At 34.2% G+C, this 25448-nt stretch overlaps 1 non-coding gene across 1 annotated transcript; it reads right to left on the bottom strand.

The window, feature by feature from the left end:
• Positions 1–15447: 15447 nt before the first annotated feature.
• LOC136221121 (small nucleolar RNA R71) lies at positions 15448–15554 on the bottom strand. Its single transcript, XR_010684909.1, has one exon. It is a non-coding gene; the product is annotated as a small nucleolar RNA R71 (small nucleolar RNA).
• Between the last annotated feature and the right edge of the window lie 9894 nt (positions 15555–25448).

The raw sequence follows: 25448 nt of genomic DNA, 5'->3' as shown, positions 1-25448 counted from the left end.
AATGAGAGAAACAAAGAAAAACAGGAAGCAACAATTTGCCCTAAAGGCCCATTTTATTTGTGAGGAGAAGTCTGCCTGCGTCTCTCTACACTCTCACGCTCTCTCTTCTTACACGCGCTATTCTTTTTTTCAACTTACTACTCTCGCATTGATTAGAGATGGCACCGATTACTGTTTCCGCATGTACCGGCATTATCCGATCCTAATTAGACTTGTACTCTAAATACAAAAATATGAGACGAGTATAGAATCAAAATTATTATCTGTATTGGGTATTTCCATTCTCTCGGAGTATCTAGTACTTGTTAAAAAAATAGGTCTAATACATCATCACTAGCTCCCTGAACTTGTCCATAATAGTAGATTGGCTTCCTGAACTTTGCAAGTGTCTCACCAGCTCCCTAAACTTGCTTATTTCGTATCACTAGATCCCTAAACTTGTCCAGAAAAATTTATTAGCTCCCTGAACTTTGCAAATGTCTCACCAGCTCCCTAAACTTGCTTATTCCATAACAACTAAATACAAAAATCATAATACTAACTCGGATTAAGGTGCAAAAATACCTCTAATATTTTGGGTCAGGAGTAATTTTACCCCTAACATTAGTAGGCAAAAGCAAATTTATAAATTTGGTGAATTTTTTGAATTTTTGTATCCTATTCGTACAAAAGTCAGTATTTTTTTTCACATCCCAACATATGTTTGTGATTTGTTACTGATAAAATGACGCACATGCGAAGTGTAGGTGACAAGATTCATGGCCGAAAAGACAGTTTGATTAATTATTTCTCAAATTAACTCAATTTATCAATGTTAGGGGTAAATTGTTTTTGGCTTCCAACGTTAGGGGTAAAATTGCACCATTTTAGACGTTAGGGGTAAAATTACTCCTAACCCAAAACGTTAGAGGTATTTTTGCACCTTAATCTGAGTTAGTATTATGGTTTTTATATTTAGTTGTTACAGAATAAGCAAGTTTAGGGAGCTAGTGAGACACTTGTAAAATTTAGGGAGCTAATAAATTGTTATGGACAAGTTTATGGAGCCGGTGATACGAAATCAGCAAGTTTAGGGAGCTGATGAGACACTTACAAAGTTCGGAGAACCAATCTACTATTATGGACAAGTTCAGAGAGCTGATGATATATTAAGCCTAAAAAATATTATTGTTGTTAGATTTAAGATGTGGGATGTAAACCACAATCTTTTGTTCTTCAACTATTAAGGGATATCATTAAACTACTTAAGGTTCAATTTGTTCAATTTTTAGATTGATAATTTATTAAATTTATACTTTGTTAAATTTTTAATATATTTTTTCAAGTATTGATTTTTAACAGGTAAAAGTATTCGTGGTATCCACAAATTAAATTGGATGGATATAAGATATAAAAAGTATACATACTAGTGTAATAGGATGGATACGAATAATTAAAAAATAAATAGATAACGGTTTGAAATTGGTACTATAAAAAAATTAATAATTAATATAAGTTTTCTTAATAGACTACAAATGTAGATTTATATGAAAACAGTTTTTTTTAACTCCAACAGCTTTTAATAAAAAAATAGTTTACATTTATCAAACACTACTACAGTTTGGGAAAGCAATGTCAAACGCACTCTATAATTACAAATTCAAAGTATGCTCGTTCTTAACTAATCTAGCCCAATCACACCATATGTTAACTTTTAAAATAAGCTTAATACATAAGGTACATTGAGTTTAACTAAAAATCAATTGATTCTTTAAAGTTACAAAGTGTCGCATTAGCTATCTAAACTTATTTATAAATAGATATTAGTTGTTGGGAAAATGGCTTGTTGTACGTTGGATAGTTTAAATAATTATTAAATATATTTTGGTAACCGGTCATTTATTATGGTAACAGTTTTGTATTTAATATGATTTTAACTTGTTTAACCATCTATTTATTATACTCATGGTTTTGTATTTATAACAGTTTAAACTATCCATTTAATTCCATGCTTTAAATAAGTTTTCTATTTTTTAGGAGAATAAAATCTTTTTTTTTCTAATTCTTTTTTTCCTGAAATTATGTGTATTTTATTGGATATTTTGAAGTTGTTCCAAGGTTCTAACCGCAAATGGACGAGTTTAGAGCTTGTTGTGTTAGTCTTGGAGAGCGATCAGTGGTTGAGATTGCTCATATATCTATCGGAAAAATCACTTTCAAGGAAGTGGTCCGTTCACCGTGCATCAATTTTTCGATAAGTTTTTATTATTTTGTTTTCTAGTTCCAATAATTTGAAAACTTTTTAATTGAACAAAATTAAGTTGTTACATTATGCATTTTTTGTTCTAAGATAAGATAGAGGTACGGAAAATCATAGATGATTTGGGTGTGATCATTAAAGGACAAATTGGTTGTTAAAGTTTGTTATCAAACCGTTGAATAAGCGTGTATTGAATTATGAAGGTTAAATTATTAGTATGATATTAATTGCAATTTTTAAAAAATTGCATCTTAACTACAATGTTGGATATACGGTGGATCACCTTTGATGGGACTGATCCAATCCAAACCCAAGACATTTATTATATTATAAATAAGAAGAGATTGAATGAAAAGAAACAACTTTTCATTCTTTAGAGAGAAAAAATATGTTATTTCTCATTCTCTCGTTGTAAAACAAAGAAACCGTAATCTCTTCCACTCAACTCTCGGATTTCTTCTTCGTGATTGAAAATCGAAGTTTTACTTGAGAATCTCTACAAGAGGTATTTATACCGTTAAACTAATCTTCATAGTTCATCAAATTAGTTTGATATGATCATGTTGGACATGATTAATTACATGTTAATTGTTGGTCCCTTGTGAGGTAGAATTAGTTTTAAAGGGGGCTGAATGGAACTATTGGTTAATTTTGACCCATTATAAATTTTGTTACTTTTAGTTCAATAGCACAACACAGAAGTAAGTTTGGAATCAAAGGCAAGTTCCATTTACTGAGTTAATCAGTCAACAGAGCTTGATTCTGCTTCTGACCTTTTTACACAGAAGACATCTCACACATAAGGGCATTTGTAAAGACTTAACGTTTATATCTATTGACGCACAATAGTCGGAGCTTTATATATGAGATAATAAGTTCCGAGCAAGCAAATAACAGAAGTAGGTAGGGTTAGAAAGAAGTTACTCAACGATTTATACTAATTCTGCCTCCTGCCTACATTCAGTCCATAAAATACCTTATTCTGGGTTTCAATCCACTATTGAACTCTTTAACGGCATAGCACAACCCTTTATAGTAGATACAATGATTCTGTAAAGTACCGTTCTTTACACTCTACACTCTTTATCTATCTCTCTAAGTGTTTACTTAAAACTGAAGTAAACAGAAAAGCTTCTCATCTTTTTACAATAGATGATTTTGTTCTAATCTAGAACACATATGGTCTGTTTGGTATGCCGTAATGCAATGTAATGTAATCAAAGTTGTAATGTAATCAAATTTGTAATGTAATGTAATGGAATGATGATTCTATTACAATGTTTGGTTGACAAATAAAAACAAAATGATAGAATGTAATGACCATTAAAATACTTATGTTTTCCTAATTAAATGTAATTATAAATTTTTATTTACATAATTAAAATAAACGAACAACATGAAAACATGAAAAATGAGAAAAACGTGAAAAGCATAAAACACGAAAAATGGAAAAAAAAAATTGAATTGAAATCAAATATAAAATTATATTAATTGAAATCAATAAATTAATGAATAGTTTTTCGTTTTTTAGTTTCCATTTTCACCGTTTTTTGTTTTTTTTCGGTTTCCCGTTATTTTTTCATTTTTTGCGTTTTTTTTTTCGTTTTCAATTTTCCATGTTTTTCTCTTTTGTGTTTTTAATAATGATAAAATGTGAGATTTGATAAATGAGAGGCTAGATTGAGGTTTAAAAATAAGAATTAGAATTACATGCTTTGGATGTAATGGGAATTCAAATAATTTTTCTATGTAATGGGGATTACAAGAGTTGTTGAACAAAATTTAACTAATGGTTTTCTCATTCCATTACAGCAAATTTGCAACATGCAACCAAACATGGTAATGGGCCTTGAATGTAATGGTCATTCCATTACGAAGCCCATTACATCTTACCAAACGATGTCATATTAAAGACTATCTCTCAAATGTATTACACAAGTATGAACTATGAATGTGTATTTTTTGCTTTTGCTCTTTTTCACTTGAATGCTTTTAATCTCTTTTTGCGTTGATAGATCAACAACAAAATGAGCTTTATGCTTGCCTTTTATAGTGGAAGATTGAGGCATATACGTTTGAATTTGAACTTGTCTGTTGGAAGAAAAGCTTCAAATGACTTGTCTTTTGTCTTCGCTTCTAACTTCCAAAGGCCATAATGCACAAATAAGGAAAGAGTTGTTGACCAAATCAGGATTCTGTCTAGTGTTGACCAGCATGTCAACATCATCTTCTGATTTCTTAGCGCCGCAAACATTGTCTGTTCTTTCCCAAAATGGTGATGTGAGAGACACGTTTTATTGACAGAGCTTCTAGCTTCTGTCTTCTTTGCCAATTCTGAAAACACCTGTAAGTTGACTTTGATGATCTTGAATCTTGTCTTTTGACTTCTGATTCCGAATCAACAATTAAGTTGTTGGGCCTTTGATATTTGTAGGGCCTTCTAAGGCTATTGGGCCTTTGACATTTATACTTTTATATTTCCACACTTAGCAAACCCATTAGTATAAAATAAACTAAATTTAATTCTTCAATTTAGGATTTAAATCCTTAAATGTGATTTTTTATCATAATTAAAAACTCAGTGGAAATTGTGTTTCAATATTAATCACCGAATAGTTCTTTAATTTAGTATCAAAGCAAGGTTATAATCAAGTTTGTAGTAATTAGAAATCAATTTTAAATTGTATAGAATTATTTTTTTTTGAAATTATACAAGTTTAATGGTTGAACTTTAAATATTCATAACTTCTTGTATACTACTCTGAATTTAGCATTTTTCGTGTTGTTGGAAATAGGACATGTAGATCATTAATTTGGCATGTTACACACTGAATTCAAATGAAAATTGAGAGAGATATAACTAGTCGAAGTTGACACTTTAAATTTAGAACTTTCTGTAAAATTTTGAACTTTCAATATCAGCCATAGAGATGGGGAGGAGAAAGACACTCATAAAATAGATAGCAATATCCTAACATGCATCACGAATAAGTATAGCTTTTCCCACTTTAGAAATACCTCGCCTCTCCAACATTGCAGGCACTGCCAAAGTCTATCACGAAAATGTGAAAAAATGGCCTTTTTTGTTCTGCCAACTAGAGAGGGAAACCCATGGTATTTACTTGTATTAAGAGGGTTGACCACTCCCAAAGTGCTAGAAATTCCAGTTGCCAAATTAGATACAACATTTCTGCTGAACATGATACTAGATTTAGCAAAGTTGATAGCTTGTCCCGAAGCTTGTTCATTGGTAATAAGTAGCTTCTCCACAACCCTAGCTTCAAAAATATTTGCCCCACAAAATAGAAAATCATCTGCAAATAATAAATGCATTATAGATGGTGTGCCCCTACAAACCCGCACCCCATGCATCAGACCCCTGCTTTTTGCATCAGACAACAAGAATGATAGTCCCTCCATACAATGATTGTTGGGGTTTAGTTTTCTATAGTCAATTGTTGTAGGATATAAACCAGCTGTAAATGAATTGTTCTTTTATATCATTTGTTTTAATAAGATATAGTTTTCAACTATATAGAATCAATCACTTTTAAGAACTAAATAAGTCAAATAAAAGAAAATCCTTAAGTTTATTTAAAGTGATTATAAAGTGTTCATACAAGCATGAAGTGAGACAAAACATTATAATAAATTAATAAACTTAAAACCACCCCAAGTCAAGTAATATGTTTGAATAAGGATTGACATAATACTGTTGAGACTTGCATGTAATAATGTCTTCTGTTGTGAACAGAGAGCTAATCTCACAAGCTCCAGATATGTGTATATCTGGGCAATTACATGGATCCGGTGAAGGAGTTCATTAGGATTGGGGATCCGACTTGAGATAACAGGATGGATGGATTTATCACATGTCACCTATTCATCACATTGGTATTAGTAGGTATAAGTAATCCTCAGACTCAAAGGAATATTAATTAGCGATTCTGGATTATGGAATGTGATACTTTGACTCTGTTCAAACACGATCCATAACAGGGAGGACCCTAGGGTGTGTGCGGGCAGACGATGGGTATCACACGAAGTAATTTCAGAATAGTTAATGTTGGATTGAGCATTTGTCACTCCTGATAAATAGGAGATATGTCCAAGTATCGCTTGTGGAAGACTTGACTCTAAATCCTTGCAAGGTGATGGATTAAGAGTTGAAATGGAGATTTCACTTAATCTATCTATTCGAAGTTAACTCGGCTTGTACAAGTAAAATGAACGTCTCACTATATGTGACTTGACATTATCCATAGTCATAAGATTCATTCGAGGATGTAGTTGATGAAGGATCGAATTATACTGGATCTAATGCAGAAAGGTCAACGACGGAATCAACCTGTCTTCTTATTGCTCTGGGGGAATGTTTACGGTTCTGCTATTCACAGTCCGCACACTCATTCCGATATACAAAAGATTGAATATAATTTTTGGTAAAACTAATTCAATAGTTGTATACGGCTAGTGGCAATAAGAACCTAATGGGTCACACGTAAGACTTGGAACCAAAAGAGGACATAATAGTAATTAATGAATGGAAGATTAAAATTGTTTTAATTATACATTAAAGGGGGCCGAAATTTATATACATTTAATATGTATATATTAGTTAATTTATTTAGACAAATTATAACTGGATTATAATTGTGGTTAAATTAATTATAGGATAAATAAGTTAAGAGATTTAATATGATTATATATCTCTAATTATTATCTTATAAATAATATAAATATTATCTATTATATTTAGATATAATTATAGATAATATTAATAGAGTATTATTTAGAATAAAACTTTGCCTAAGTAACCCAATTCTATCTAACTAGGGTTTAGATACAAGAGGCTATTTATACCCCCTTATTTCGGCCAACCCTAACATTCATACAGTAGGAATTTCGGCCAACATAGTATTGAGGAAGAAAATACTCCGGTCATCTCCATTCGATTAATTTCTATCTCTGTTTCTCTTCATTGATCTTGTGTTGATTTATTAGAGGCAATCTCCTTTGATTGCTATTCATTGGTTGTATTCTAATCGTTTACTTGTTTGGTTTTTGTTTGTGTTCGTGAAACTCGGGGATAAAGAGTTGTGAGAACTTCATTTGCAACTGTAGATAGATCGTCAATAAAGGTATTTTGTTCTATCCCTCCTTATATGAAATAATGCTTAATAGATCTTGGGTTAAAGGTAAATAGGTAAAATTTTTATATTTCCGCTGTGCCTGTGTTTGCCTATTTTCCTTCAATGATCATGTTTAAAACAAAAAATTTGGGCTTTCTATATGAAGAATATATAATATAAGTAAAATTATATTTTTTTATTTAAATATAAATTCAATTCGGTTTTCGGTTAAACCGATATTTTTTCGGCATAAACGAACTAATAACCAATACCATATAAAGAAAAATTGACAATCAAACCAAACTAGATTATTAAACTAACCAAACCAAATAAGAACTGTGGTTCGATTATCAGTTCGGTCATCGTTTTGTGGACTTTTTGCTCACCCCTAAATGTTGGTGGCGGGTGGACGATCAAATGTCATTGTGTTAAGATTGGCCATAGGAGTGAGTTCATAACTCTTAATAAGAAATTAATGTCTTACCAGCTCATCATATAATCCATACCATTTGACTTGTGAGTCCCGACGTACATTGAGTGCCGTAAGAATGTCGTGATAATCTTGTCCAAATTTTTTAAATATGGCAAGAATGAGTTAAGTAACACTAACATGGGTACCAGCTGCAGTGAGTTCACCAACAATGGTTTTGAGCTTTTAGACGTATGCAACCACTGACATATCATTTTTCTTGAGATTATTGAACTCAAGAGTTAACTGTATTTATCAGTTTTTGGATATTGTATCGTATGTCCTCTCAAGTGCAAACCAGACAAAGCGATCAAAATTTAGGTTGGTGACAGTAGGAATGACATCTTTAGATAGAGCAGACAAGATAGTTGCACCAATAAGACTATCACATTGCTCCAATCGAATAAGGCAGGGTTGTAAATAAAGTTGTATAGTAAATTATGATCAACCCCAATAAACTGAGGTACATATTTGGCAGGTGGTGGAGTTTCACCGAAGCAGCGTTCTTCAAAGACTCTCATCGCTTGGATGGTAGTAATCGTTGGTCCCTTATAACGTGACAAGGTTAGTTCCAAGGGGGGGTAGGAACTATTTAAAATTTTATCCGTTAAGGCTGACTTCTTTTCTTAAGAAAAGTTTTACACAGCGGCGCTAAGTAGTTTTAAGACACAAGATTAGTCAACTTGTGACTAAGTCTGTTTCTTTCCTTGAGTCAGGAGATAGCACTTAGAGTCTATTCCTGAACTCAGCTTCTTAGTGCACTCAACTCAGCGTGAGTTCGTTACTTAGTCAGTTTTATAGCAAGCAATATATAAAGGAGTTTAAGGATTAGAAATATGTTACTCAGCAGACATATCCTGGTTCGGCCTCTCCGCCTACGTCCAGTCCCCGGAACGCGTTCCGAGCTTTTTGAATTCTCTACTGAGCTCTTTAAAGGTAGAGCACGAAACCTTTTACAATAGAAGCTGAGTATACAAGAGTACCTTCCTCTATACCTCTACTCACTCCTATAACTACCACTGAGTACTATAACCGAGTACTCAGCCTCTCCTTTCTATTCTTCTAGAAATGATAAAGTGTTTGTCCTAAACAACAATTGCTAAGACACTTTAGATGATTGAAATCACTCTAGACTTTTACACAATGATTGAAAATTGGTGTAAGATTTTGCTTTGCTTTTCTCACAGAACTTTAAGTATGAATTTGGTCAGCGTTTCGACTAATTGAAGATCTGCATCGAATGAAGCAATTGATAGGCCTTTATATAGTGACACTTCAAGCACCGGTAATTTCGAATTTCGAAATAACCGTTGGAGGCAAACGGCTTCCTGTCATTGTCACTCTGGGCGTGCTCAGTGTCGTTGGCCAATAAGATTCTTGCATCTTTTGTCTACGGCAGTGCTCAGCAGCTTTTCGTCAGATAAACAGAATGTTTCGACATTTACGGTAAAGTCTTCCAGACAGCTTCCTGCGCCTTTTGAACTTTACCCAAAGTAGAAATACTTTGTCTAGAAGTTGGTTCTGTTCTGCCGCTGACCTGACTGCATTGTCGCTCAACTCAGCAGCTTCCTCTTGAAGATTTTGTTAGAAGTCTTCCCGATCCTTCTTCATGCTGAGTCATCGTTTCACTTGATACGACTGCGTTTTATCTTCTTGGGCCGTGAGGTCTTGATCTGTTGACTTGGGCTTGACTTCCACTTATGGGCCTTTAGACTTTTTATCTTAATGTCTTATAAATCAATAAACTCAACATTGAACAAACACATTAGTGTGAATAAATCAAAGCATTTAAATTTAATGTGTTAGAATATTTTTTTATCAATTACTTAAATAATTTTGTCAAAACAAACTCATATGGAAAGGTGTTTCAACAGTAATGATGCAAGTTTTCCAGATTTGATAATTGGTTGGTGAGAGTTTAACAAAGATTTGAGGGATGTTAGTGGGAGTGGAAGTACATGGGATAAAGAGTGGGGATTGAATCAATGAATTGTTGTGTTGGAAAGACAAATAGATGAGGATTTACGTCGTGAGGATTGGATTCAAATTGAGGCATGAGATTATGAGAGGAGGCAGATAAGGGTGATGGTAGGGGTGCGATTGATATGGTTGAAGATGCCAAAAGGGTGTTGGATGAGACTGATAGGAGGTGATGACAGACGCGAGATGGGATTGCGGTGGATACTGGTTGGCTATTTGTATTAGATTATGAATTGTGTGTAGGTTCTAAGGAGAGAGAAGATGGAGTGATTAACTTCGGGGGAGGAAAGGAGGTCGGATTATGGGAAAGTTGTGGTGAAGGGACAAATGATATGGGTGTATGAGTGCATATGAGAGTGGGCATATAATAGTTTACCAGGGAGGTGGTGTCTGTTATCATATTGTAGATAAAACCATTGAAGTTTGATTCAGTTTGTTCGAACTCAGAGGAGGCTACCATGTCAGATGGTATTGCCGAGGAAGGAGTGGCGGTTGCTATGATATGGAGTGGGTTCAACACAGAAACAATGGAGGAAGAAGTAATAATAGTTGTCAGCGCAACTATGGTGGTGAGGAAGGCCGTAATATTTAAGCCAATAATAGGGGTAAATTACATCAAAGGTACCTGAATTATACCTCAACTCACACTTTGGTACCTAGATTACATTTTGTCTCAAAAATATACCTTAAGTATGGATGATCGGACAATTTAATAGTTTTAACCGGCAGTAACCAGTCAATTCGAATTTGACCATTTATTTGACTATTTTAAGAGTTTAACTATTTGATTTACAATTTTTAATTAAAATTTAAGAAGATACACATCCTCTTTCCTCATATCAGTTTCTCTCTCTCGTTTTTTTTCCTCCATTTTCATGGGTTTTCTTTGTGAACTCCATAAATATTTTCATTATTTTCAATTGGGTTTTTCCTCAAATCAGTTTCTTCCTCTTTTATAGTTTTCTTTATTTTCAATTGGGTTTTCTTCATGAATTCCATAAATATTTTAAGAATTTGATATCCATAGAGTTATTCGTTAAATTAAGCAGTAGGCGAAATCTGGTGATTCGATTGAAGAACTAAAGAGGGTGGGCGAAATCTGGCGATTCCATTGAAGAACTAAAGGGCCGGCGAAATCTGGTGATTCGACTGAAGAATTTTGATGGTTGGATATATGACGATTCTTCATTCTTCATTCGATTGAAGAAACTCAACTACTGTTTGCTCTGCTACAACACCGGTTCTAGAAACAGATTCACAGTAATGGCTAAAAAAGAAAGAAAACTGGAAGAGAGAAACTAATAGACTGAAACAAAGGAAAATTGGAAGAGAAAGAAACTAATTTGAAGAGCCAGAAATGAAATGAGAGAGAGAAAACAAAGAAAAAAATGAAGAAGAACCACTGCTCATGTTCATAATCAGAGAGAGAGGAGAGAGAGAGCGGAGGAGGAGGGAGACAGAAAATTTAATTAAAATTTTCATAAAAAAGTGGTCAAAACTCGCATTGACTGGTTAGTGACTGGCTAAATGTATTAAATTGTCAGGTCATCCATACTTCAGGTATATTTTTGAGACAAAATGTAATCTAGGTACCAAAGTGTGAATCGAGGTATAATTCAGGTACCATTGATGTAATTTACTCCTAATAATAGGGTTAACCATGGTCTCTGATGCAATGTAGAAACTATTTGTATTAAGTGTGTATTTCTTGGTAGAATAATAAGATACATGGAATAGGGATATATACAATTGATTAACATATTTATAATGAAATTATATCCTACCCTAACAAAACTTTGACTAGGAAGGACACTGACCACGGGATAATAAAAGAATTATTGTTATTGGAGGATAATAAGAGATTGGCTTGTGCTAACAATCCTGACCTACCTTTATTTATTCTTCTCTTTAATTACACTTCAAAACAAACAATGTACTCATATATTTACCTTACCCTATCTTAAATAACCTCCATAGTGCAAATAACATATTTGACATATTTGTTCATTAAAACATTACATTGTACGACTTTTAAAAAGTTGGTTTATGATATTAAAATACAATGTTTCATAGAGTTTCAGTTTTATTTCGAATAAAAAGACTAAATATTATACTCTAGTGACAATCATGCATGTGTTTTTTTAATAATTTGTCCGATTTTTTGATTCGAGGTTCGTCCGACATCTTTTATATGGATCGATATATCGTTGAAATACAAATCTAGTTATAACTTACAATTTTTGTATTATTATTTTCATCACTTGTAAATACATTTTGGGAGTGTTTGATTTGATTGCTCATTTTCATGCTCATGTTTGCCTTTTCATTTCAAAAGAGAGCGTTTTTACTGACCTTCTGTTTGCCTTTTACACCTGAAAAGCAGCATTAGGTGTTTGGTTAGTGACATTCTGTTTGTCTTTTATACATGAAAATCAATCCTTTACAAAAGCAGATAATCTTTGTTACGGCAACAACAAATAGCAAACCGTAACAATAAGCAGCAAACAACAACAATAAATAGTAGGTAAAGTAAAACAAACAAACCATTTGTTAAGAATTCTTACGTTGTTATAATTTTACCTATTTAAAATTTCTATTATAAATTAATCATATAATTATTTTTATTTTTCTTATATTCCTTATTCCACGTGGAAAAGATAAACATAAGATAATATTTATTCAGGTATTGCTATATACCGCAATATTTTTTCCACCCACCGCACTCTTTTGACATTTATGCCCTTGTCATAATTTTTTATCAGAAACCAAAACTTTTTTTTTCTCTCTTTCTCTCCCAAGCCTAAAAACCCTAATTGGACGAAAATGGACCCGAGCATTCCCGAAGACCATGATTTTATACACGAGGTAATCCTACGATATAAATTTAAATTAAAATTTCGTTTATTAAATTTTGAATTTTTTTTTAAATGGATTTGGCCTAAACGGGCGCCGCATGCCGCTCGTCCGTATGGCCGAACGGACGAACTGCCCATTCGGCCGTGCGGACGAGCGGCATGCACCGCTCATTCCACCAGTCGAACGAGCAGCGTGCGCTGCCCGTTCGGCCTGCGGAACGGGCGGCACGCAGCGCTCGTTCCGCCGTCGGACGAGCAGCGTGACCTGCCCGTTCCCACCTACGGTGGAACGGGCAGGCTGCCCCTTTAGGCATAATTTGCCCAATTTTTTGCATTTTAACGGGGCAGCCTGTCCGTTTAGCTTTTACGAGGCCCGAACAAGCTCGGAATTGTAATTTTTAACGTGCAGACTGCCCGACTAAGCCCTAAATTTATATTTTTAAATTTTTACATGTATTGTTAATACCTATTATGCAATCGAATGCCATTTTTTAACATTTTTGTGCGTATTTGTTAAGCCCAAAATATACCTAAAATATCATTAACATTTACATCATTTTTATTACAAATTCGTGTTATTTATATCTGTTTAGATTACTTTTACTCTCGAATATATTTCTTTCTTGCAAGGTACCTAAATATTTGGTAAAATCCAAATAGGAACGAAAAAGGATCTAAAACAGAAGAAAAACCCTACAAAAGGAGTCAAAGACGACGTAAATCGAAAGCGCCAAGTCGAAGACACGAATGAAAGCTAAGAAGCGAGAAAAATCACCGGGCCGCGACAGTGGATCCTCAACCCGCGGCCGCGACACGCATGGTATAGCTATTTCTCCCCTTCGTCCGAAGCTCAACTCAATGCTACGTCATTCACGGCCGCGGATTACCATCCTCGGTAAGTGCAAAAAATTTACAAAGAGCATTTAACACATGCTGAAATCCAAGAAACGCGTTCGTTCAAGTGGATAAAGACGTCCTTTCACAACGGACACGACTCTTAACCAACGGATACATCACTTCAAACACAACCCTTCAACATCTATAAATAAAGAGTTGATGTTGAGAAAAAGTAGCAGTAAAATGTTATAATATAGATATAGAATCAGAGCGTAGAACTTATGTCGAAGTTCTAAGTAAACACATTTCGAGAGTTAGAAATTAGATTCTGTACAAAACAAGATGAGGTACACATATTGTTTATAGTTTAATTACAACTCAGTAGCGTTTAGACATTATTCCACTTTTAGTTTGCATCATGGTAGTGGTCGACCGAATCCCTATTACGAAGTTACAGCGAGAAGATTGAGTAGAGTGTTCGCCCCTGAGCCTGACAACCTCTTAGGAAACCCAAGGAAGCGGAACCGATCAAGCCCTTCACTTGCACGCCCTCGAAGAACTCGATGCTCCTTGTTCTCTGTAAACTTGTATCAATTTATTTTTCATCTAATAAAGTCCGTTCTATTCGACAAATCGTTATGCAGCACTTATGGTAACCAATCCAATATAAGTGAGGCTGGTGTTTTCATTAATATGCACTTGAATTCAAAATCATTACAAGGAAACTTTGTTGAACACTTAGGCAAATTATCATCTCGAAAGAGTTTTAATTTGAGTAAGGGCAACTATCCCGAAAGGGTTTTGTCGCGTTCAAAGCCAATTAATTAGAGGTTCCGTCATTTATTTCATCATCATAATTGATACAAAGTTTAAGTTGTTTTCTTTGCTTAATGCAAATGAATAAATTCATTCGTTTTTCTAAAAAGTTCAAAATGTTCCTGTTTTGTAAAATTCATCCTTAAAATCAGAAGACCTTTCTAACAATCGATTTATTCTAAATATAAAATCTTATTCCAGCATTTTCAAATACTCAAAGTTCACAAATTGAATTAAACAAATTTCCTAAATTCAATTAAACCAATTTTCACTTTTCATTTACATTTAATAGTAAATCTAACTAGTTCGAAATTAACAGATTCAAAAAAATAAGTTTTTTCGTTAAAAAACGTATCCCCGTGGGATCGATATTTTTATTACTACAAGCGAAACCGTGCACTTGCGGAAATCGCTCAACAAGTTTTTGGCGCCGTTGCCGGGGATACGCCAAAATTTTTTACAAAATTTTTATTTTTCGTATTTTATTTTCGAATATAGGTTTATACATTATTTTTATACAATTTTTATATTTTATTTATTTTCAGTTATATAACATACTTGTTTTCAATTTTGTTTTGAAGGTAGTTTGGCTCGTGTAACAATTTCAAGTTCATGCGCAGTTCGCGAAATTCGGGCACGCCACCAGATCCTTTTGATCCAGAAATTGAAAGAACACTTAAGAAAAACAACAAAAACAAAGACAAAACACCCTTAAAAACCAAAGTAGACCAGCCAGAGAATATGGCCGATCCACCGACACTTATGGATTATGCTAGGCCAGGAACGGCCGGTGTAACTAATAGTGTAGTTAGACCCCGTATAAACGCAAATCAATTTGAAATTAAGCCTGCTTTGCTTAATATGTTGCAAAACAACGTAACGTTTTATGGACTACCTAACGAAAACCCTAATGCACATTTGACAAATTTCTTAGAAATTTGTGACACTTTTAAAATTACTGATGTAACAGCCGAAGCAATCAAACTTCACCTCTTTCCTTTCACTTTGAAGGATAAGGCAAAAATTTGGTTAACTTCCATGCCTGCTGCAACATTTGAAACTTGGGACCAATTAGCCCAAGCATTTTTACAAAAATATTTTCCCTTAGCAAAAACCGCAAGAGTCATCAAAGAGTTGACATCTTTTACACAAAATGATAATGAAACTCTTTATGAAGCTTGGGAACGTTTTAAAGAACTTCAACGTTTATGCCCACACCACCAACTGCCAGATGCACTTTTAATGCATACATTCTATAATGGATTAAATCCAACAACTAGAGGTTCATTAGATGCTATGTCTGGAGGGTTATTGATGAAGAAGACGTCCGCCCAAGCAAGAGAACTTTTGGAGGAAATGGCAATCAATAGCAGTATGTGGCCCGCCGAGCGTGGCCATATACCAACGGCGAAACCATCATCCTCAGGTACATCATCGGTTAAAGGTATAATAAATCTTGATCCTGTAGCAATGTTACAAGCCCAATTTTCTACCTTATCGCACAAAATTGATAAATTTATGGCACCATGCGATACTAATGATCCAATCCAGAGAGACATTGATTACGAAGGTATGAATGGGATAGAACAGGTAAATTTTGTCCAAGGACAAAACCAAACTACTAATCCTTATTCTAATACTTATAATCCTGGATGGAGAAATCATCCTAACTTTAACTGGAAAGATGGTAATAATAATAATAATGCAAATGCTAATCAATATCGGATAAATAATTATCAAAATCAAACAAGAGATACGATTAGCACTTTATCTTCAAAAATCGACAAATTTATTGATGCTATGAATGGAAAGGTAAGTAATCAAGACGATGGTTTTAAACGGATCGAAAATAAATTCGATCAGCTTATCAAAAACCAATCATCTAGCATCCATAATTTGGAGGTTCAAATTGGACAACTTGCTAAATCAATTCTATCCTGTAAAGAGGGAAGTCTTCCCAGCCAAACGGAAGAAAATCTGAAAGAGCATGTTAAGGCTATCACTCTTCGCTCAGGGAAAAACTACTTAGGTCTGGAAATGCCCGGAAATTCAACTTTACCTGGAAATGATTTACCAAAATCCAAAGAAGATACATTAAAACAAAAAGATACGCCAATTGACTCTAATCCAAAACCTTTTGTACCAAAACCACCTTTTCCACACAGGGTCCGAAATAAGGACCATGATAAACAACTTTTATCATTTTTAGACAAACTTAAAAATTTGCATATAAATTTAACATTCATGGATGCAATTACGCAAATTCCTAACTATGGAAAATTCTTGAAAGATTTAATTTCAAAAAAGATTAGTTGGGAAGGAATTTCATCCATTTCACTTTTTGAAGAATGTAGTTCGATAGTATCAAGCAAATTACCTACTAAACTCAAAGATCCCGGATGCTTTACCATTCTGTGTACTTTGGGAAATATGGAATTCCCAAGTTGTCTTTGTGATTTAGGAGCTAGTATAAACTTGATGCCATTGTCTATTTTTGAGAAATTAGGTTTAGAAGAAGACATCAAGCGTACCAATATGGTTTTGCAATTAGCGGATCAATCCACTAAAAGACCATATGGTATAATTGAAGACGTTTTGGTGAAAGTTGACAAATTTATTTTTCCTACTGACTTTGTTATCTTAGATTTTGCTTATGATGCTAATTGTCCGCTAATCTTTGGTAGACCATTCATGAACACGGGACGTGCTCTAGTTGATGTGTCGGAAGGAAAAGTAGTTTTAAGAATAGGTGACGATAAGATCGAGTTCGATATGAATCAAGCAATGAAATATCCTATGGAGGATTTCGCTTGTATGAAGCTTGATTTATTTGAAGAATGTGTTAATGAAATTGTTCAAAGAGAAGAAATAATGGAACCTATAATGGGTGAAGAATTAGAAGATAAGGACCCAGAGCCTTTGATTCGAGAAGATGGACCAGTTCCGCCTTCAGTAATAGTTCCACCTAAATTAGAACTTAAAGAATTACCAAACCATCTGAGATACACTTTCCTAGGCGGAAGTGATACTCTACCTATAATCATCTATAACAAATTAACAGAAAATCAAGAAGAAAAATTGAAAGAAGTTGTTAGAAATAGAATAGGAAGTATGGGATGGCAGATTTCAGATTTAAAAGGAATTAATCCTAGTATTGTAATGCATAGGATTCACTTAGAAGAAGATAAGCCACCTAAAGCGGATAGACAAAGACGTTTAAATCCGAACATGAAAGAAGTAGTCAAAAATGAGATTACTAAACTTTTAGACAATGGAATCATTTATCCTATTTCGGATAGTGAATGGGTTAGTCCAATCCATTGTGTACCCAAAAAGGGAGGTATAACTGTAGTAAGGAATGATGAAGGTGAATTAATACCCACGCGAACCACCACCGGTTGGAGGGTTTGTATAGATTATAGGAACCTAAATAAGGCAACTAGGAAAAATCATTTTCCTTTACCTTTCATCGATCAAATGATCGAAAGGATAGCCGATCATGCATTTTATTGTTTTCTTGATGGTTATTCCGGATTCTTTCAAATATATATTTACCCGGATGACCAAGATAAAACAACTTTCACATGTCCTTATGGAACATTTGCATATAGAAGAATGCCTTTTGGTCTATGTAATGCACCAGCAACTTTTCAACGTTGTATGACTGCAATTTTCAATGATTTCATCGAAGATATCATGGAAGTATTTATGGATGATTTTTCAGTTTATGGAGATTCTTTTGATGCATGTTTAAAAAACTTAGATAAAGTTCTTTCTAGATGCGAAGAAACGAATTTAGTATTAAATTGGGAAAAATGTCATTTCATGGTTGACGAAGGAATTGTTTTAGGTCATAAAATATCCGAAAAAGGATTAGAAGTGGATAGAGCAAAAGCTTCAGTAATAGAAAAATTACCCCCACCAATAACTGTCAAGGGAGTAAGATCTTTTCTAGGACATGCAGGTTTTTACAGAAGATTTATAAAAAACTTTTCTGTAATTTCCAAACCACTTACTAATTTACTTATGAAGGATTCAACCTTCGACTTTAATGAAGATTGCATTAAAGCTTTCGAAACATTGAAAACAGCCTTAGTCAGTGCACCCATAATTGCTAAGCCCGATTGGGATTTACCTTTTGAAATCATGTGTGATGCAAGTGACCTAGCAGTGGGATGTGTTTTAGGTCAAAGAAAGGATAAAAGATTACATGTTATTTATTATGCAAGTCACACATTGTCCGGTGCACAATTAAATTACACAACAACAGAAAAAGAGATGTTAGCCGTAGTATTTGCATGTGATAAGTTTAGGTCATACTTGTTAGGATCTAAAGTTATTATTTATACAGATCACGCAGCTTTACGTTATCTGTTTGCTAAGAAAGATGCAAAACCGCATCTGATTAGATGGGTTTTGTTGTTACAAGAATTTGATATAGAAATTAAAGACAAAAAGGGAGTAGAAAACCTTGTCGCCGATCATCTATCGAGACTAGAAGATGAAAACGGTCCTATAAGTGAAACTGTCGGTATACGAGATGATTTCCCCGATGAACATCTCTATCAAGTAGAAAGTATCATGTCACCATGGTATGCAGATTTTGCTAATTATCTTGCAACCGATATTGTTCCGGAAGGATTATCTTCCCAACAAAGGAAGAAATTTTTCTTCGATATTAAACAATATTTTTGGGAAGATCCCTTTCTATTCAAATCATGTGGTGACGGGATAATTAGGAGATGTGTTGGAGAAAATGAATATGAATCTATAATAACAGAATGTCATTCCAGCTCATATGGAGGACATAATGGAGTTAATAAAACGGTAGCTAAAATATTAGAATGTGGTTTCTTTTGGCCTACAATGTTTAAGGACGTTGGTTCATTTATTACTCGTTGTGATAAATGCCAAAGAACGGGAAATTTAGGAAGGAAAGATGAGATGCCCCTCAAAAACGTGTTGGAAGTTGAAATCTTCGACATGTGGGGAATTGATTTCATGAGACCTTTTCCGCCTTCCAATGGTAAAACTTACATATTAGTAGCCGTTGATTATGTTTCGAAGTGGGTTGAAGCAATTGCAACCCCTACGAATGATTCTAAAGTAGTTATTAATTTTCTTGACGATATATTTTGTAGATTTGGTTGTCCTAGATTCGTTGTTAGTGATGGCGGTACCCATTTCATAAATCGAAATTTTGATATGCTTATGAAAAAATATGGAGTACGCCACCGCGTGTCAACGCCATACCATCCTCAGTCGAATGGTCAGGCGGAGATCTCAAATAGAGAACTCAAATGGATTCTAGAGAAAACTGTTTCATCATCAAGAAAAGATTGGTCACAAAAACTCAATAATGCGCTATGGGCATACCGTACTGCATTTAAGTCACCAATAGGAATGACTCCATACCGTTTGGTATATGGAAAAGCATGTCATTTACCAGTTGAATTAGAACATAAAGCCTGTTGGGTTATTAGAAAACTTAATTTTGATTTACAACAAACAGGAAAGAAACGTTTGCTCAATTTAAATGAGTTAGATGAGTTACGACATCTATCGTATGAAAATGCGAGGATTTATAAAGAAAAAGTGAAAAAATGGCATGATGCCAAGATCAAAGTCAAACACTTTAATGTTGGAGATAAGATGCTGTTATTTAATTCACGGCTTCGTATATTTCCAGGAAAACTTAAGTCCAGATGGGACGGATCGTATTTAGTCGTCAAAACATTCGACTATGGTTCTTTGGAACTTGAGGAAACCAACGGTAATCGTTTTAAAGTTAACGGTAATCGATGTAAAATTTATTACGAAAATATTTCCGAAATAGGAACTAATTTCGTAACAAGATTTCCTGACATATAAATCATTTCATTTTTCTAATAGTTAGTTTTTATTATTTATTATTTATATTTATATTTTTTTTTTGTTTTAGATTATATCATTTTATATTAGAATTTTAGATATAGAAAAATATATACAAGTCATGATTTTAATTAATTTTTAGGAATTTAATGAGAATTAGAAGAAATTCAGTGATTCTCAATTGAGAATTTGAAATTCTCAGTTGAGAATTCACATATATAGAATTCTTAAGAAGGTAAGGAATTTCTGAATTTATAGAGAATTTAAAATTCTCAGTTGAGAATTTGGGTATAATAGTAGCCAGGAAAATTTCTGGACTTGTAGAGGATTTCAGATTCTCAGTTGAGAATTCTGATTTCAAATTGAAAGGAAAATTTCTGAACTTACCGAGGATGAGGATTCTCGGTAGAGGATCAGAAATTTGGAGTTTTGACAACTGATTTCCGCAAGGAAATCAGCGTGTCGCGACCGCGGGTCAGCATCCTCGGTCGCGACACGGGGAAAATTATGCAAAAATTGACCCTTTTTCCAGCAGATGCAACTCTTCAGAAACGAAGCGTTAAGTTTCTTCATTTCTAAAAGGGTTGTTTCATGCCTTTTCATTTAAAAAACAACACCTCTTTTCGTCCTAGGATCTTATAAATAGGTTCTAGATGTTCAGTTTTTTGTCACTTTCTTTTCATCTCTATCAGAACTATCTCTGGTTTTCTTACCATTTCAACAATCCAGAAACTAAGTTCAAAACCTTTCTTCCTTACTCATTCCAAACACCATGACTTCCTCAAACACTTCATCTAAGAAAGTTATTGCTTCACGCAATAAACGTGTTGATATATCAGAGCGTTATGGATGTAACTTTCCTATCTTCAATCATGATGAGGGAAGGCGCTTCTTGAGGCTTCGATACACGTTCTTTGTCGGAATGCTATACATGGATGACTTTCTTAACGATCAATTGGGAATTAAAGATGATATGAGTCGCTACATGGAACGTTTAGGATGGACCAGATTTGTTGATATGAAGTTTCCTATAATTGGAGACTGGATATTAGAGTTCTTCAGTACGGTTCGTTTTGTTAACAAGCGTCGGGTGCGTCTTAGTTTTCGTCGGGATGGCAAAACTTTCACTTTTGGATATCCAGAATTACATGCTTGGTTTGGTTTTGCCTTGAAGGATACTACCAAATGTCATCATGGAAGAGATATGACGTCTACTGATATTTGGCGAATGCTCACCGGCATCTGGCCTTTCCACCCAAAACTTGCCTATAATAAGTCTTTCTATTCCAACTCTATGCTATATTTGCATAAGTTTCTGAGTCACAGCCTGTTCGGTCGCACGTTCAGTAGTGTCGTCCAAGAATCTGATCTTTATGTCCTTGGCGATATATTTCAAGGCAACGTGGTTGATTCTTCAAAAATTCTGATGGAGGGTCTTGTTGCCGCATCTAGATCCAAGGCTAAGAAGGTTGGATTCGGGAATATTGTATGTGGAATAATTCTAGGGACCAAGGGAAGTATTTCTGTTCCTTGGAGTGATGCTGAATCTTTCCCGATGCTAGACTATGAGTTTTTAGAATATGAAGGTCTAGTGAAACGAGTATTTCGATCAGGACCAAATTTTCTTTCTGCACCAGAACGTCAAGCCTTCGTGCAGTTGAAAATAGAACGCCATAGGGCTAAGAAAATCCCGATTGAAAGGGACGAATTTTTAGCATAGTTTTTGTTTCGTTTGTTTGTAAATATGTTTCTATTAAATAAAAATCTTTCTCTTTTGCATTATTTCCTGTTTTTGATTATTTGGTTAAACTAACATTTAATTCCATAATTCTAAACTAATGCACTTATTAAATGCAAACTTAATCCATTCATTACTAATTAAATGATTAATAACTAAGTTTCAATTCCTTAAATAAAGATCCATTTAACTTACATTAATACATGCACATAAATGCTTCAATTAATTTTAGTTCCAAACCTTTCCTATTCTTAATTTAACATTCATTAATTAAAGCATTTTCATTTATTTTTCCATTAATAAGGATAAACCTTTGGTTTTCCTTATCATTTAATGTTTTACATTTATGTTTTTAAGTACATATAACATTTTTAAGGAGTTCAGGATAGGATTTATCAAGAAAATGCACGAAATGAAGTTAATATGCAGAATTTGGGTAGCCACGAGGTGATCCGCGGCCGAGAATTAATGGATTCTCGGTAACTTCAGCAAATTTACTCCAAATTCAGACAAAAAATTCGCTGCCAAACGCGATTCGCGGCCGCGAATGGTGTATTTCTCGGTAACTTCAGCAAATTCCCACAACAATTCAAAGAAAAAATTGGCTGGAAAACGCGATCCGCGGCCGCGGATACACATCCGAGACCGTGACACGCGTGTTAAAGGCAACTCCAAGTCCGGATTTTTGGCCTAATTTTTAACCTTTTTCCTATTCCTCCTCTACTTACACCTCTTCCTATTCCAACTATACTAATTACTCTTCCTATTCCTACTCTACCTATTAAACTTCCTCTTCAAACCCTATATATATATACATATTCCTTACACAAACCTTACATCACCTCCAATTTTAACCAATTCCCTACTCTTACCTCTTCCCAATACTTCACTTTTACCCTTCCCAATTTCATCATTACCCTTTTTAATCACTTACCCCTTTCAATTCAAGTCTACATACAACACTTCTACTTCATCTTCAACCTCAAGCTTTTCTCTCTTTTCACCTTTTTCATCTAAACCCTAAACCCCATAACCATGCCTAGAGCAAAGCGTGTTGGACACAAGCCGGCTGTCACTGAGGCTAATCGCCTAAGGATTAGTTGCGGGGCTTATTTCGACATTCATTCTGAAGAAGAAGTTGGACGTTTCAAGCACTTTTCAAACCCCAATCGTAAGTTCGTGGATATGCAGTTTCTTGACTTTGATTCGGTAAGGAAGTTGAACTTCACTACACAAATTACTGCTTTTATTGAAACTTTGGGATGGGAAACTTTTGCTTCTATGCGTTTTCCACAAATTTAAGAGTATGTGGTTGAATTTTTGGTTACTTTGACGATGAACAAAAAGAGGACTGAAATTTCTTTTCGGAATAATGGTGTCACCTATACCGTTGATTATGAGGCTATGGGTAACATGTTTGGTTTCCCTACTAGTGATTTTTATGATAAGCCTCGGGATTTTGACAATAACTCTTTTTGGCAAACTCTTTCCGGCCAAACTTCTTTTGATTCTAAAAACACTTCAAGCAAGTTGATTAAGGACAATTGTGTGTTCTTCTTTCACAAGTATTTGAGTTTTTCACTTTTTGGTCGTGTTGAGAGTTCGAAGATTCAAGTCCGAGATTTGTTTGTTTGGGATTGTTTGTTCAAGGGTTTAAGGGTTGATAGCATTGGCATGATTTTTGACAATTTATATCGTGCTTCGAGGGCTCATACCACTCAAGTCCCTCTCGGTAATTTCATAACCGCTATTGTTTTGGGAGCACGGGATGAATTGGCTACTTTTGATATGTCCACCTACCATGGATATGTTCCGGTTTTGGACATTGCGGCTCTTGAGCGGGCTCATTTGTTGGTTTATGCGGCTCCTCCGGTTTTTATTTCTTATGCTACCCGTATTGCACATCTTCGTGGCACTATGGGTGGAGGTGCTTCTAGTTCTCATAATGTAGGTACCGAGGAAGAAGGAGCGGAGGAAGGAGCGGAAGATGCCCCACAAGCCCAAGCAACACAAGATAATGATCCGGTGGATTTAAGGCGAATTTTGAACCAAATCAATGCCAATAATCGACAAATGAATTTACGGATTGATGATTTGGTGGAGAACAACATGGTGATGAATGACAACCTCAATTCTTTGAGGCGTGCGCATAGATCAACTCGGCATCGGATGCTTTCGTTTTTCCGACGCCGAAATGTGGAAACTTCACCAACACCTCCGGATTCCCCGCCGCATGCTTAGGTTTTATCTTTTATTTTTATCTTGTCTTGTTTTCATTTCAGTTTCGTACATTTTTATCTTTATTATGTTTCGTACAATTTAAGTTTTAATTTAATTTTATGATGAATGTTTTCTTTGCTATATCTTTCATTCCTTTCCGTTTGTTTCTTTTTAATGTTTTATCTCCATTTTGCACCACTGAGGACATGGTCCAATTTAAGTGTGGGAGGAGATATATACATATATCATTTTTTATGCAAACGAATGAATGACCGAATGTATGCAAATGAATGAATGAATGTATGCAACACACACTTGTTTTCAAAAATCAAAATTCAACGTATATTGCAACACTATTAAGTATATTGCAACAAATGATTTTTTATGAAATATCATTTTTACATTTATCAATTAATCATAAGTTAAAATTTTTATGATTATTTTTAGGTTATCATTATCGATAGAAATAAATATTTCTATACGGGTAATATTTTTCAAAATATTTTTCACAAATCTTCGACACGATTTTTAAGTAAAAAATTGTCTCGAGTGAATGTATTTAAGTAATAAATTCTTTATTTTCAATCTCTATTTCATATCATGAAATTCATGATACAATAAATCTTATTTTAAATTTTCAATTAGGTTTATAGGCATTAAATTAAACTAACAATTTTTAGCTCGGTTTTGATTTTGTCTTACATTAACACCAATTGAAGTTTTTAAGGAAACTATAGCCATAATACATGTTGAATTTTAAGTCAATATAGGATGAATGTGCTAATTTTCTTTTTCTCGAGTTATAATCAATAAATCGTATTCTTAACTTTTGGCCACGATTGAGACCAACCTTATCACAGTCGAGGTATGAAAGGGAAGAAATTAATAAATAAAGCGTACTTTTGGCCACGGTTGCGACCACCCTTATCACAATCGAGGTATGAAAGGAACGTTTAAATAAGAAAAATTAAGCGTGTTTAAAGTTTAAAGTAACGATTGCGTCCACCCATGGCATGGTCGGTACCTCTTAAGCGAACACAAAACAAATGCATATAAAGTTACGATCGAGACCACCCTTATCACGGGCGTAACTAAGCAAATAAATTAAACTTAATACTCATATATAATAATTCAAGTTTGGGAAAGGAAATTTGGTGCTTTGAAATGCCTTGAGATGAAAGACTCAATAACATGCGTGCTTACATCGTCCCGAATACTTCAATTTAAACATTGAAATACAAGACGAATGATATATCGTATTTATACTAAGTTAGTTTGATATTTTGCGTAT

The sequence above is a fragment of the Euphorbia lathyris genome, chromosome 2 (genome assembly GCF_963576675.1).
Source record: "Euphorbia lathyris chromosome 2, ddEupLath1.1, whole genome shotgun sequence".
NCBI classification, from domain to species: Eukaryota; Viridiplantae; Streptophyta; class Magnoliopsida; order Malpighiales; family Euphorbiaceae; genus Euphorbia; species Euphorbia lathyris.
This window is presented reverse-complemented; position numbering and strand designations above follow the sequence as displayed.